General features: G+C 48.8%; 1 protein-coding gene and 1 long non-coding RNA gene across 5 annotated transcripts in view; one reads left to right on the forward strand and one right to left on the reverse strand.

Annotated features, from left to right (window-relative positions):
• The window catches only part of MED26 (mediator complex subunit 26), a 56,190-nt gene that overhangs the window by 15,626 nt on the left and 26,504 nt on the right, over window positions 1-14,060 (forward strand). The window lies entirely within an intron of this gene.
• Window positions 1,563-7,412, reverse strand: LOC125753194 (uncharacterized). The gene is made up of 2 exons (XR_007404384.1): window positions 7,143-7,412; window positions 1,563-1,896 (listed from the first exon to the last, which is right to left on the reverse strand). It is a non-coding gene; the product is annotated as an uncharacterized LOC125753194 (long non-coding RNA).

The raw sequence follows: 14,060 nt of genomic DNA on the forward strand, positions 1-14,060 counted from the left end.
CACTGTGTGCCTATCATAAATAAATAAATAAATAAATAAATAAATAAATAAATAAATAAATAAATAAATAAATAAAATTTTAAAAAAAGAAGCTCTCTGGAAAAATGGACAAGTCTTGCCATGATGAAGGAGTATTTTTGTCAGACAAACACAGCTTAGGAAGGCACAAAAACTAGAGCTTTAGATAAAATGAGAACCACTTGTATTGGGGCAGTAGGAACACTTTTTGTTTTTGTTTTTCCTATGCTCCATTGTCTTTTTAATTAAACAGTAAAAAAATGAAAATAAAAAGTAGACTGCCTTAGTCTGAAGAGCACTTGAGAACTATTGAGAGCAATCAGATATGGAGTGGGCATGGGGCTGGTGTACTGCAACCAGTGGAGAGGATAGTTATTACTCATACATATCCAGGAGGTTTAGAGCAATGGTGTGCAATGCTTTGCTCTGGTCAGGGCCACTAGTCCTGTTCTTCATGTAAAATAGTAAATTACACAGCCCTCTTTCTTATCCATTCTCTGTACCAGTTGTTTCACAGATTGCTTTCTTTGATTTTTGCTGAACTTTTGTATCTGTAGTCAGCTTATGAGTGTAGTTCTGACATGGATGTCAGTTGATAGTTTTGTTTATTATTATTATTTTAAGATTTTATTTATTTTCATGAGAGACACACACAGAGAGGCAGAGACATAGGCAGAGGGAGAAACAAGGCTCCCTGCAGGGAGCCCGATGTGGGACTCGATCCCAGACTCAATCCTAGACTTGATCCCTGAGCGTGACACTCAACTACTGAGCCACCCAGGCTGTGTATTTTACTATTCATAAACTGCAGGGTACCTATCCTGAATATCAGAGTAAAATGTATAAACCAACCTGTGTGTGTATATGAATACTTTTCTTTTTCCCCAGAAAAGCCAATTGCCAAACGTTTACTGGCACACCACAGGGTAAATTAGAGTACATTACTTCAAAGAACCTGAAATAAAGTTTGAAAGAAACAGAAATCTATTTGCATAATTACTGTATTTCAACATTACATACAAATTGAAAAGAAGGAAGAACCTGGATTCATAGATATGGCAACTCTTGTCAATTACTGAATGTTTACTAAAAATTGGCTGTCCCAATAGTTTTGTTTATGTTAATGCTGAATCAGATAATTTTCAGGTACTGGAAGGATATGTTCTTGTTTGTGCTATTCCCCTTTTTTTAAAACAATTTTTAACAGATTTTACTTATTTGAGAGAGAGAACGTGCACACAAGGGTGTGCTCAGAGGGGGAAGAAGAGAGGGAGAAACAGACTCCTTGCTGAGCCTGGAGCCTGACACGGGGCTCCGTCCCAGGACTCTGAGATCATGATCTGAGCTGAAGGCAGACACTTAACCAATTGGGCCACCCAGGCACCCCTGGTTTGTGCTGTTCCTAATGTAGTGGCTATAGGCATGACACACTTAAATTTAATCTGTATTATTAACATTTTCTCCATCACTTTCTTAAATCTAAATTCCAGGGGTTGGCAAACTATTTCTGTAAAGGGCCAGATGGTAAATATTTTGAGCCATAGTCTGTCACAACTCTGCCTTTATTTATAGCATAGAAGCAGCCATAGACAGTATGGGAATGGATGGTTAAACTGTGTTCTGATAAAACTTTATATGGCTATATTCATGTTACTTTAATTTCATTGTGATAAAAAGTATATAAAATGAAAAAAAAATCCTGTATTTACAAAAACAGACATTGGACTAGATATGGCCCAGGAGTGAATGAAACCCTGATTTGTAGTGTTTGCCAATTTCCATGGTGTAAATACTTCCACTGTGGCTGATTTCCAGACACTAACATGATGTCATCACACATGGAGTTGGAAAGAGATGCTTCAGTAGCACATCTTCTCCCTGCAGATAACAGTAGTCATAAATAAACTAAAAAAAAATCTAGATAATAGTAATGTGGCAAAATAAGTAGGAAGTGATGAGTTGTATTTTATCACCTTTTTTTAAAAAATATTTTATTGGGATCCCTGGGTGGCGCAGTGGTTTGGCGCCTGCCTTTGGCCCAGGGCGCGATCCTAGAGACCTGGGATCGAGTCCCACGTCGGGCTCCCAGTGCATGGAGCCTGCTTCTCCCTCTGCCTGTGTCTCTGCCTCTCTCTCTCTCTCTGTGACTATCATAAATAAATAAAAATTTTTAAAAAAGACTATAACTGCACCATTTCTACAAGCGTTTAAAAAAAAATTTTATTTACTTATTTGACAGAGAGCTAGAGGGAGAGCACAAGCAAGGGGAACAGCACAGGGAGAGGGAGAAGCAAGCACTCTATTCAGCAGGGAGCCTGATGCGGGGCTCGATCCCAGGCCACTGGAGTCATGACCTGAGCTGAAGGCAGATGCTTAACTAACTGAGCCACCCAGACACCCCATCACCTTTGTTTTCAGTACAACTTGTTATGAGTCTCTATCATTGCATTTTTCACTGTGTTGTGTTTAATAGCTGGTTCCCAAGATTCCTGAAAGCTTCATCCCAGGCTTTCATGAGTTGGTGTGAGCTGGCTCCGGCACAGTCCTGGATAGAGTCCTTCCACCTAGCCAGTGTGGACCCTGGCTGCAGGGCAAAGCAGTCCAGGAAGAGCAGAAGTATTGGTATGTGTGCAAATGGAGATATGGGCTCTAGGCCACAGGCTTTTTGTCCAAGATGGCATCACTGCCTTTTCAACTGGCTGTTGGGGTTGTTCTCTTGGTTCAGAGGCTGTGCTCAGATCCCATCAGGGGCATGTGGTTAGCCAGCTGCCCTGAAGGTAGGGCAGGGCCAAAACTCTGCTCCAGATCCTGTGCCATTCTGGTTCTTTGTGGCCCCTGGGACGGAGGTTCCCATCTCTCCTGGCCAGCCGTCAGAGGAAGCGTTCCTGTAACATGGCACATGATTATAGCTTTTGGTACACTCACATTGTCCCGTTAGCCTGTCTGTTGCCCGCCTTCCCCAACACGTGTGGAAGTCTCACAAGCTCTGTCTGCTTCCTGACTTCCTCTTCACCACGTGCACAATACATTTTTATTTTCCCCGTAAATAGATAGCTGCTGAATGAACGCTCGTGTCTGTTCTCTGCTGGCTGCAGTAGTTGGCAGTGTGCAGTCCAGATGGGCTTGGGCTCCCACGTCCAAGGTTTTCCTGATGTTAGAGACAGGCATTCCTTCTGAGTGTGTACAGGGTGCCCTCCCCACTGAAAAAAGCAGCTCCATGTTCTGACTGCTTTCTCCTCCCAGTCAAGGTATCACTGTTAACCTTACCTGTGGGCCATAAAAGTTGCTCTAGGTTTCAGTATGGCTAATGCTATATTTGTTTCTGCTCCCTCAAAAAAGGAAAGAATGTAACCCAAGCTCAGTGCATCTTGACACTGCCATGTGCTGGTATGGGCCTTGTTTACAGGGCGAGACAGCTTTGGAGAGTCCAGAGGCTCAGTGGTTTCTCCCCTGCTGGCCAGAGGGGCCCAGCATTCCTGCTTTATGGAGAGTCACACTGCCAGGTCAGTGAGGTAGAAGGACTGGCCCAGCTTGGAAACCTGTGTCATTCCTAATTAGATGAAAGTGTTTGTACTTTTGGGGACCCAGCCTCAAAGCCATCAAATCCCTGGTCTTGTAGGGAGAAGGGAGGTAGCCGCCCCTGAGAAACCAATCCATGGCAGCCTCCAGGTGGGCCCAGGCCTGTAGAGCCCTACTACATCCACTAAGGATGAAGTAAAGCCTCCTGTGTGCTCTTTCAAGCTGCATGGTAGGTTAGTGATCTGATACTCATCCCTTTACAGGGAGGTGGAAATGAAGAAGTGTGTGAGTTAGGTGAGTGAGGAAGGAGGAAAGCTGACCCCACTGAATGACAGATTTGCTCAGAGTTGGGTAAGAAGACAAATGTGCAAGGGTGCTTTATTGCTAGGAGCCCCATGCAGCCTTCAGCTGTTGCTTTCAGAGGGGCTTTCATTTGCAGGGTGGGCCCTGTAGGTCCATCCTTCCCAGCGCTATGGAAGGTGGGCTAGTGCTCTTTTCCCTGGGCATCTTCCACCTCACCCCTTCCTCTGTCACTGCTTCCGATGTCTCCCTGCCCACCGCTCCGCTGGGCCTCTCGCCTTTCTGTTAGTGCCAACCAGCACCAGCTGGAGACTCTACTCCTAGAGTGCCTCAGCATTTTGGAGGTGCCACCTGTTGGCAGGGTGCCCTGTGCCAGTCCCTCCTGCGGCTGCTCTCGCTGTGTTGGGAGAGATGTGTGGAGATGGACTGTAGGTGGGTGCTGGCAAAGGCCAGTGGAGTTTCCTGTGGAGGCAGGCCCCTGGGTCCCCCCCCCCCCCCTTTTTTTTTTTAAAGATTTTACTTATTCGTGAGAGACACACACAGAGAGAGGCAGAGGGAGAAGCAAGCTCCATGCAGGGAGCTGGACATGGGACTCCATCCTGGGTCTCCAGGATCGGTCCCTGGGGTGAAGGCGGCGCTAAACTGCTGAGCCACCCGGGCTGCCCTCCCTCTTTTTTACATCCATTTCTTCTTTTTTATTCACTTGGTCATGTGGCCTTCAGACTACATCTCAGTCTGAGGACCCTAGGGTCTCACCCAAGTCCCGCCCATGCTGGTGTCTTAAACTCTGTGTGAGCTGTGTCACTTTGGGCAGGAATCTCGTTTCTGAGTCTCCTGTTTCTGAATCTGTAAAAATGCACTATGTCAGTGCAGCTCTGGGACTTGTGAGACAATGCCCTTACAGTAGTGGCACAGTGTGTAGCCTACAGTAAACATAGGAGGTGGTGGTGTACGTGAGGCCTAGCTATGATTCATTGCCCTGACCCCATAGACAGGGAGACTATATTTCTTATCCTCCATACCAGGACGTTTTTAGAGTGAACTAGGCACTATTAAAAGTTACACTGGGCAACAGGTGTAAATGTGTATTCTGGCAAACCAGGTCTAGGGTCACCTTCCACACCCCACTGTCTCTGTTTGAAAGCTGATGTCCCTATGTGCAGTTCCTGCAAATTCAGAATGTCCCCTCTGCAGAACCAACTCTGGTGAATCACAGCCCTCCAGAATCTTGGCGACCTCCCCAGCCTGCACATCCAGGTGTAGCCTGTCCTCTTATGCTTTCCTTCGCCCTATCCTCTGCCTAAAATGTTGTGTTTTCTTTCCTTTTCACTAATCTGTTGGTACACAAGCAATAAGTACTTTTTTTTTTTTTTTTTCTTTTTAATGTGTTTAAGCTACAGCTTTGGCCTCTTTGGCCTCTGTCACTGATGCAGTTTCTTCTGTCACTCTGGAGGGGAACCACTGTCGTGAGTCTGGAGTACGTCTTTGTGTGTAGAGATACATCCTAGAACACCATGCATGGTTTTTAAATAAATGCTGGCACACAAGTCTGTCATTTTGAAGGCAGCTCATTTCCCTCAGCATGTCTTGGCTCTTTGTTACATGTGAGTATAATTCATTCCTTTAACTGCAGCATAATATTCTGATAGTATCTGTTTCATTGTCATGGAACTGGCTTCCAGAGTTAATTAATAAAACAGTGCTATTTGAATATTTGTGTGCATGTTTCCACTGAGTCTATCAGACAGTAAAAGTGTAGAGTGCTGGGTTTCACAGTGACAGATGTGGTGGGGCAACTTCTGTGGGTGCCCTCTCCGGGCAGGGCAGGGCAGGGCAGAGCAGGCAGCTGCCACCACAGGGCCCTGTGAACCCCTCCCTCCTATTCTCTTTCTCAAAAGTTGGAGTTAGGTGTGAGAGGGCAGGTGCGGGTGGAGCTGGCATTGGCTCCAGGAGGCAGGCCTGGCTGAGCGCAAGGGCATGTCTGTCCCTGACACACAGAAGCTGCTAGTGTTAGGGCCTTGCTATTTTTCCCCGGGGAGACTGCTGAAGTCTGTTGCCTGGATCTTCTGCGGCTCCTGTCAGATATGACTTAAGCATTTAGAAAAGCCCTCAAGCACTCAGGAGCACATCTGGTTTAGCAGTAGCCCAGAGAGGTGATGATTGCAATGATTCCCGTTGCACAGATTGGGACCCTCAGCTGGCCAGCACTTGACCACGTGCCAGGCAGATTCTCAGACAATCCCATGGGAGGGTGATCCCCCCCACCCCCCGAGACACAGAAGCTGATGACCTTACAGTAGAAGGCTCTGGGTTCTATGCCCCACCTCTTTGCTCTTTTGGCTGCCCCATCCAGTTGCATATGCAGCGCTTGTCAGCCACAGTGCTGTGTGAGCATGAACAGGGTGACAGGGTGTAGTGGCTCAGGGCAGAGAGGAGCAGAGGAATGACAGTGGATGAGGTGGATGGGGCGAGCCAGAGGAGGGGACTTGAGGGAGGGCAGTCCAAGCAGAAAGGACCTCCCAGGAGCTCAGGCGTGCTGAGGCTTCTTTCACTAGGGCCCCAAAGCTGTTTTTGAATGGAGTGTGGAAAGGTTGCTGGTGGAGCTGTGGGCGGATTGGGCTGGGAGACGTGGCATTTAGGTATGGCAACTGCTACCCTGGCCCCGGTGGGAGGAGAGAGGCTGTATGCCAGCCTTAGGATCTGTTCAGACATGGTTGAGGGGAGGGGATGGTTGGGGACAGTATCTGGTCCCAGGTGGTGTGTTGGATGTGAGGGAGACCATGTATTCTGCCCACCTTTGTGCACTCAGGGTATGAGGACTGTGAGGAATGAGGTGTGTCCCTTTCAGTCACATTTTAGAGTCTCTGGGGCCAGGCCATGTCTTCCAGTTGGCCCCATTTGTCTCTCATGATTGGTGACAGAGTGGCGCATCTCAGGGTAAGTGAAACAGGATGATCCACAAGCAGTCTGTGCTCAAAACCTTGGGAAGTTAGCAAGCGTCACTGGGACATTGCCACAGTGGTTCCCTGGCATCCAGCTGCAGGGCCTCCCTTCCTGCCCTGTCCCTCTCCTCAGGCAGGCCCTGAGCCCCTGGGACCTGCCTCAGGGCCCCCCCGCCCCCTTATCTCACATCCACCCTATCTTGCCTGTCATCATCTCTGTGGGGCTGGCTAGCACCTACAGATTTTCTCTCTGCTTCAGCTGTGAGTTCTCCACCAGGTAGCTGGATCCAGCTATTTAAAACTGTAGTTTGATCTGTGTCACTCCTTGCTCTGAGCATGGCGTGGCCCCCCTCTTACTCTTACCTGGTATTCTCTGTAATCGTGCTGCTGTGTGCTCCTGGTCTGGCCTACAGACTGCTGTGCACTCTTCAGGCCTCCTCCAGAGACAGACTCCATCCTGCTCCTTAGAGGCCTCAGAATACTCTGAATATCCCAGAGCCCTGCCTGCTTGCCCAGCCACACTGGGAGTGCCTTCAAGGCCACGCTGTGCTGTATCTGTGTATTTCTGTGAGAGGCAGTGGAGCATGTGGTGAAGAGCCAGGTTTTGGTTGCCAAGCTGCCAGAGCTCCAAACCCAGCTGTGTGACCTCAGACAGAATAAGTGACCTCATTGTGCCTTAACTTCCTCCCTGTAGAAAGGGGCTGACAGAGCCTGACCCCTTTGGACAATAATTTGTAGAGCTATGTATAAGAATTTCTTTTCTTTTTTCTATTTTTTTTGTGTGTAGTAAGAATTTCTTTTCTTTTTTAATTAATTTATTTATTTATGATAGTCACACAGAGAGAGAGAGAGAGGCAGAGACACAGGCAGAGGGAGAAGCAGGCTCCATGCACCGGGAGCCCGATGTGGGAGTCAGTCCGGGTCTCCAAGATCGCGCCCTGGGCCAAAGGCAGGCGCCAACCACTGCACAACCCAGGGATCCCCTGTAGTAAGAATTTCTTCATCAAGTAGTGCCTAATTGGCCTTACCGAGGCTCTTTATAGCGCATCTTCCAGGCAGAGCTCCCACAACGAGCAGCGCCTGCAGGCTTATCACTAGGAATGACAGACTGGGGAGAGGGGTACCCAGGGACCTCCTCATGCTTGGTGGGAGAGCACTATCAGAGTTGCAGTGAAAGGAAGCCTTGGAAGCAAGGAACCTGGGGAGCTGGTCGGGGCTTAGGAACAGGGCCAAGACTTCCTGACAGGGCCTCTGGGGTCTGGTGGTGTGTGCATGCGTGTGTGTGTGTGTGTGTGTGTGTGTGTGTATTTGTTTCAGAGTCTTGGTCAGGCACTCAGACGCAGGGGCCCCGTTTAGGTGTTATTGGCAGACGTGCAGTTAAAGGAATCCAGTTAGGGGAGGGGGAGATTGCTGGATTTAACTGAAGAGGATAGGCCAGGCTACCCCTGCACCCTTAAGCTCTGGGTTAAAGAAGATTCTGAGGCCAGATCCAGTTTCAGGAGCAAAGGGCCCTGGTCAATGATCAGCGAAGGGGAGGCAGGGTATATCTGCTGTTCCTTCAGTCAGCCTGGTGGGAACCCAGTGTTACACCAAGAGGGAGGCAGAAGCAAAGCTGGTGCCCCTATGGCAAGTGGTGGGTAGTGCCCTTTGGTAGAGCTACATATAGGACCCCAGGGTGTGGGTTTTGTACACACTGCAGTCCTCAGAACACTTATGAGCTGGATGGTGCTGTCCCCTCAAGGCACAGACGAAGCCTGAAACAGCTGACCCTGCCCCATGGCAGAGTGCTACAGCAGAGCCCCAGTTCCAGCCCAAGGCTGAGGGAAGCAGTGTCAGCAACATGTGGAAGGGCTCTGGGCACATGGACAGATGGACATTAGGGACTTTGGCCAAGGGACTCAGATGGGCTCAGGACACTTCTTCAGGTGTGATGGGAACTGCAGCTCAACTCCGTCCCCTCCACTGCATACCCTTGGGGCACCCCAACATCTATGGACCAAGCCAAGCTTGGAGTTCCCAAATCAGTGTCTGGCACAGCAGACCCCTGCCTACTTCTTTCTCCTGGCCTCACAGTTCCCCTTACCTCCCCCTATTTTGTGTCTATGCATGCTTGGGGCTCTGCGCACCCCCCCTACCCCCGTTTTTCCCTCCTGAGCCTCATGCTCATGAAGGCCACTCTGCAGTGCCTTCCCTGGAGCCCTGCTTGGTGCACTCACTTGTCTCCACCACCAGAATATGGGCTTCTATGAGCCAGGGCTTGAGAATAATCCCCTACCCTACCCCAACACAGAATCTGGCACATAGCAGGCACTGCACCAGGATTAGATGAATGCCTGCCACCCTCAGAGGGGGCGCCAACCAAAGTCCTAGAGAAACAGGGAGGAGTGAGAAGATCCCCTCGTCAGGAGTTTGGCAGAAGCAAAAATGCAGCAGTGTTTGAGTGGTTCTTCTCTGGCTCCCGCCACCTTACTGTGGGGTTCAGGGCCAGAAAAAGTGTTGAGTAGAAGCACGGTCCTGCCCTTCCCTCTAGTTGCTGCTGCAGTCCCATTCTTCTGCTTCCTGCAGGGCCTGGAGATACTTTACGTCGTATTTACAATCTTTTTTTGTGAGATGCGTGGAATCTGTTTTGGAGGAACAGAGACTCAAGCTTATCTGTGAGTTCCAGAGACCACCAGTAAATAAAGGCTGTGGGCTGGGGGATCAGTATTGCCTGCCATACAGAAGGGCTTTATAGGTTTGTTGGAGGTAAATATATTTTATTTTGATAGCTGTGCATTTATTGTAATGGTACTAGAAAAAATACAACCTGCTTCCCAGAGCCCAGGCATTATTGCTTAGAAAAAGAGTGAAGTGGGAAAAATGTAAAGGGCAAGCCATCAGGTGGCACTTGGAACCCTGAACTGACTAGCAATCTCTTTTTGAGGCTTCTTCTGCTTCAGGGCTCAGGGGAGCATGGACTCCTTCCAGGGGCTTCTTGGGAATATTTGTGGGGCTCAGGAAGTTTGAGTGGGACCCAGGATTTGGTATCAGTTGTTTTTACAGTTGATGTACTATATTTTTTGTATTACTTCGGATTTGTTTATTGAAGTTGTTAGATTTCTGTTCATCAGTGGTGTCTGTTCTGATATGTTTGTCATCTTAGCACATTTCCCCTCTTACGGTTAGTCTTACTGCTTTTTTACAGGTGATCAGCATAGCTTGGGAGGCCTGATATGCTGGTGTCAGAAGTGAGGTCATCTTCATCATTTATCATTTGTGTTGCAGGTGGCCTGGGAGCTGTGGACCTATGGGGTCTCAGGGCATCAAGCTAGGGGCCTTAGCTCTGGAACAGCCCAAGAGACTGGGACTGTTGTCTAGTGCCATGCAGCTTGCACAGTTCAGCTGTCAGAGGGTGTGCAGAGGATGCTGATTGTAGTTGTGACTTCTCAGTGGGTAACAAATTTCACAAATTTTATTTGCTGTGTTGGGAGAGAGAAAAACAGGATTCTAGTGTGAAGACTAGGAGGCAGGCCGGGCCCATTCACCATTGTGTTCCCAGAACCCACATGGGATCTGGATCAGAGAGATAGTTGGTGTTTGGATTGGCCTGGGGCTATGGGACCAGCCTGGGCTCTGGGAGCATCAAGGAGGCAACTTGAAAACAGCCTCAGAAAGTGGCCATGTGGTGATGCTGCAGGACTATGGGACAGCTGATGGTTGAGGCCTCCAGGTAGCCCACGCAGTCAGGGGCACTTCTGTGTGCCAGTAGGAACTGGAGAGGGCAGACTCCGGGAAGGTGGTTTCAGTGTGGTTTCTCCAGGGTTTTCCAGTGTCAGTTTTTGAGAATGAACTTGTCTTAATGCTTGCCTATGCGTGATTGTCTTAATTCATTGCTTCCAGTTTCTAATCTTAAACATATGGATATTAAACAATAGTGGGAAGTTGACTTCTTACTTCCAAAGAAAGAGATTGCCAAAATAGACTTTAAAAAGTAGAAACATTAGAGAATTTTTTATTGCAGGACACAGTATATAGGGTAGAAGCACCAGAGCCCTTGCATTTGGAGTCAGGTGGGTGTGAGTTCAGATCTTACTTTAGCTCGTCTGGCCTTGGGCAAGTCCTTCTACTTTTGTAAGCCTCTGTGTCCTCATCTGTGAAATGAGAATTTTAGTTTTTATTATTTTAAGTTTTAAGATTTTATTTGAGTGCACCTGTGTGGCTCAGTGGTTGAGCATCTGTCTTTGGCTCACATCATAATCCTGGGGTTCTGGGATGGAGTCCTGCATCAGGCTCCCTGCAGGAGCTTGCTTCTCCCTCTGCCTATGTCTCTGTCTCTCTCTGTCTCCCATGAATAAATAAAATCTTAAATGCAACCACAACCACTGCATCAAATCTTAAAAAAATTTTTTTTGGAGAGAGAATGAGTGAGAGAGCACAAGCTGGGGGAGGGGCATAGGGAGAAGGAGAAGCAGACTCCTCGCTGATCAGGGAGCAACATGGGGTTCCATCCCAGAACCCTGGGATCCATGACCTGAGCAGAAGGCAGAAGATGCTGAGTGGCCTGAGCCACTCAGGCGCCCCTGTGAAATGAGAATTAAACTTGCCTTCAAAGCTGCTCTGAATAGAGATTGTGATCATCAGCCTGTAGTGCTGGGGACATAGACTGGAATGGTGGCTGGGGTTGTCATCCCATGTGATCATCAGCCTGTAGTGCTGGGGACATAGACTGGAATGGTGGCTGGGGTTGTCATCCCAGGCTGTGGCTCACCTACCGTACAGATCCTAAAAGTACCCAGAGCTTCTGGAGAAAGAGCCAGACACTGCCACCATCTAGGTGTGATGTATGGTGGACATGCTCAAGGGCTCATGCCTGCTTTCTTCATGGGCCTGAGGGTACTTGTTAACTCTGACATTCTCTATCACATGGGCACAAAAGGACCAGCTTCTTGATGCACAGTGTGCAGGATGTAGACCTCACGGTGGGGTTTCCGTCCTCTTGTGGGTTTGAGTCTGCATAGCCTCAGGCTGGCCCAGTTCATGGCTAGTTGTTTTCAGGTTTGGGGTTGTAGCATGGTGTGCCACACAAGGGTCACGGGCTGAGAGTTGGGGCCAACAGGAAGGGACAACAAGTCATACCCTGTTCAGAGCCTCACTTGCCCAAGACACCCAGAGGAGTCTCTAGAAATCCCATCCCAAGTCCTGTTGCCCCATTCTTTTTTGAAGGAGTAGAAGAGAGTGATGTCAAGGTAGGGCTATATCTCCTGTTACTTCTGCTTCAAGCCTCCTGGCCTGCCCAGATTCCCAGGAATGTCCCCAGCCCTGTACCATCGTGTTCATGTGGGTATGTGATTGCCCTCCTGAGTAGAGTGACAGTCTCATTGATAATGTGCCTGTCTCCCCAACAGCTGGGTGGTGGGAGTCCAGTTCTCTCTGTTATGTCTGTGCTGGCAGGTGGCTTCAGTGCCAGACCTGGAGGATCACTTGCACTGGGTCCTCTTTCCCTTGCCTTCTGGCAGTCACATCTGGAGACACACTGTCATACTCTTGCAGAGTTGATGGATAGATGAAATGGGCAGGCTAACAGCCGTGAAGCCTGTGTGCGGTTTTGCCAGGCAGGTGAGGCAAGTGAGCCCACCTCTCTGGGAGGCTTTGCTTTCTTACTCCCCTTGGCAATGGGATCACTGCATTGTGTAAACTGAGAGTCAAAAGTATTTGGGGCAGTATCAGTTGCTAGCAAATTTTAATACCGGGGAGTTATTCCTAAGGCAAAAAAAAAAGAGAGAGAGAGAGAGAGAGAGAGAGAGAGAGAGAAGGAAGTTGCATGTGTGAAGACCTTCACTTCGATATTGGTTGGAATAGGAGAACATGGAAGGAGATGGAATGTCCAGCAGTTGGAGACGGTGAAGGGAATTCATTGATGAAACATTGAGCTGTTAAACATCATCATTATAAAGATTATATGGCAACAGGAGAAAATAAGGGTTAAATGAAAAGAGAAAATAGCATATATAATGCAGTTTCAACTGCGTCATTTTTGGCTTGCTCAGGACAAGTACGGGAAAGTCACCCACAGAAACATTGCCATGGCTCAGGTCAGTGGAATTGCAAGGGGCTCAGGGGAGACAGTGCCACAGAGTTTGGCCTTTGGGGTTGGACCTGAGCCATGTCAGTATCTACCTCTTGGGCTGTCGGAAGTTTGAAGAAACACGTGACAAAGATGGGGGCTCAGAAGATGCTTTCAGAGGAGAGGAAAACCAAAGGGGATTAAGAGACTCGGTTTGGAAAGTTATGGAGCCATATGTAGTAGGCATGCTCAGACAAAGCACCTGTCACAGTTGGCTCAGGCCCACCACCATATCAGGGGGTTACAATGAGAGTATGAAGAAGGCATACTTGGGGTTTAATGTGGGGGGGGTTTGTTTGGAGGTGCAGTGCCTGCCACAGGGAAGGGGAAAGGGAGCTGGCTAGTGGGCTTCAGGCTCGCCTGCCCCACCCATGCTGTTCCTCCGGGCACACAGGCCTTGCAGGAGCAGGGTCCATCGTGGGGTTGGGGAGTTGGCCAGTGGCCTGTGGACACCCTTTGAGGGTGCCTTTGAGATGCGAAGAAGAGCTGCCAGGTGGTTGGGTGGGAGATCCGTATGTCGCACCTGGACTTGCAGTGCAGATTTGGAGTTGCCTGAGGTGGGACTGTCCAGGAATGCCTGAGAAGTGGAGACAGAAGGAAAGGGTGTGGGGCTGGGGCTCAAGGAGCACTGGGTGGAAGGAGATGAGGCTGCAGAGGGGCTGCCTGGAGGGACTGCTGTGAGAGATGAGAGGAGGCAGGGCTGACAGCTCCCCAGTTTTTGGTGACAGGTTGCCTGGGCAGAGCCGTTTTGGTACGGTGACAGGTAGGGATCCTTTTTAATGTTACTGTAGGTTATAGTAAAATCTTGCCTTCTGTTTCCTCCTCTAGTTGTACTACAGCATTTTTTCTTGCTGTGGCCGACTGTGTTTGGTTACTCAACTTTACAGTGGGGATGAAAAGGGGAAAAAACAGACTTAAAACACATTAAGAAATAGATTTAAAATATTGAGGAAGTTATGTTAGCAGATGATACGTAGAAGGAAATACAGTGAAAAGCAAAATCGTCTCTGTTCCGAGTGCTGCTTAGCCGCCTTTGCCTGCCTGCATTTAAGACAAGGAAAAGCTGCAGTAGTGCTTCTCCTGGAGCCCAGCTGGGACCCTGCCTTCCTTGAACCTTGGTAAAGGAGACCTTGAGGCTCCCTGCAGGATTTTGTCCTGTGACACTCAGCCACAGGCGG

The sequence above is a fragment of the Canis lupus genome, chromosome 20 (genome assembly GCF_003254725.2).
Source record: "Canis lupus dingo isolate Sandy chromosome 20, ASM325472v2, whole genome shotgun sequence".
In the NCBI taxonomy this organism is placed as follows: Eukaryota; Metazoa; Chordata; class Mammalia; order Carnivora; family Canidae; genus Canis; species Canis lupus.